The sequence below is a fragment of the Perkinsus marinus genome (assembly GCF_000006405.1).
Source record: "Perkinsus marinus ATCC 50983 genomic scaffold scf_1104296963174, whole genome shotgun sequence".
Taxonomy (NCBI): Eukaryota; Perkinsozoa; order Perkinsida; family Perkinsidae; genus Perkinsus; species Perkinsus marinus.
The window spans coordinates 1-936 of record NW_003205129.1 but is presented as its reverse complement, the minus strand read 5'-3'; the positions used below and the strand labels follow the sequence as shown (position 1 = coordinate 936).

Below are 936 nucleotides of genomic sequence, written 5' to 3'. Positions count from 1 at the left end.
ATACTCCGAGGCAACTTAACAACAGTTTAGAATTTCACGGGTTAGGGAGTTGAGTTTCGAGGGTGGGGTTTGTTGACACGTAGTGCAGCTTTGAGACGTCTGCCTTACACGCAGAAAATCGCGATTTCAATCCTCGCTCCTGGTATAGCTTACTCCTACGCATATGACATGCCGGATCTGAACAGTCAATATATGACTCACTTGCTGGATTGAGCTTGGTTCAACGGTTCCGTCGCCGGGATGGTCTAGAGGTTATGACGTCTGCCTTACACGCAGAAGATCGCGAGGTCAATCCTCGCTCCTGGTATAGCTTACTCCTACGCATATGACATGCCGGATCTGGACAGTCAATACATAACTCACTTGCTGGATTGAGCTTGGTTCAGCGGTTCCGTCGCCGGGATGGTCTAGTGGTTATGACGTCTACCTCACACGCAGAAGATCGCGAGTTCAATCCTCGCTCCTGGTATGGCTTAGTCCTACGCATATGACATGCCGGATCTGAACAGTCAATATATGACTCACTTGCTGGATTGAGCTTGGTTCAACGGTTCCGTCGCCGGGATGGTCTTGTGGTTATGACGTCTGCCTTACACGCAGAAGATCGCGAGTTCAATCCTCGTTCCTGGTATAGCTTTTTCCTACGCATATGACATGCCGGATCTGAACAGTCAATATATGACTCACTTGCTGGATTGAGCTTGGTTCAACGGTTTCGTCGCCGGGATGGTCTAGTGGTTATGACGTCTGCCTTACACGCCGAAGATCGCGAGTTCAATCCTCGCTCCTGGTATAGCTTACTCCTACGCATATGACATGCTGGATCTGAACAGTCAATATTTGACTCACTTGCTGGATTGAGCTTGATTCAACGGTTCCGTCGCCGGGATGGTCTAGTGGTTATGACGTCTGCCTTACACGCAGAAGATCGCGAGT

The 936-nt window shown here is 49.6% G+C and overlaps 4 non-coding genes across 4 annotated transcripts; all 4 read left to right on the top strand.

Annotated features, from left to right (window-relative positions):
• The first annotated feature begins 234 nt into the window (after positions 1 to 234).
• Positions 235 to 307, top strand: Pmar_PMAR017803. Its single transcript has one exon. It is a non-coding gene; the product is annotated as a tRNA-Val (tRNA).
• An 89-nt stretch (positions 308 to 396) lies between these two features.
• Positions 397 to 469, top strand: Pmar_PMAR017802. Its single transcript has one exon. It is a non-coding gene; the product is annotated as a tRNA-Val (tRNA).
• Positions 470 to 558: 89 nt separating this feature from the next.
• Pmar_PMAR017801 lies at positions 559 to 631 on the top strand. The gene has a single exon. It is a non-coding gene; the product is annotated as a tRNA-Val (tRNA).
• Positions 632 to 720: 89 nt separating this feature from the next.
• On the top strand, positions 721 to 793 carry Pmar_PMAR017800. Its single transcript has one exon. It is a non-coding gene; the product is annotated as a tRNA-Val (tRNA).
• Positions 794 to 936: the final 143 nt, after the last annotated feature.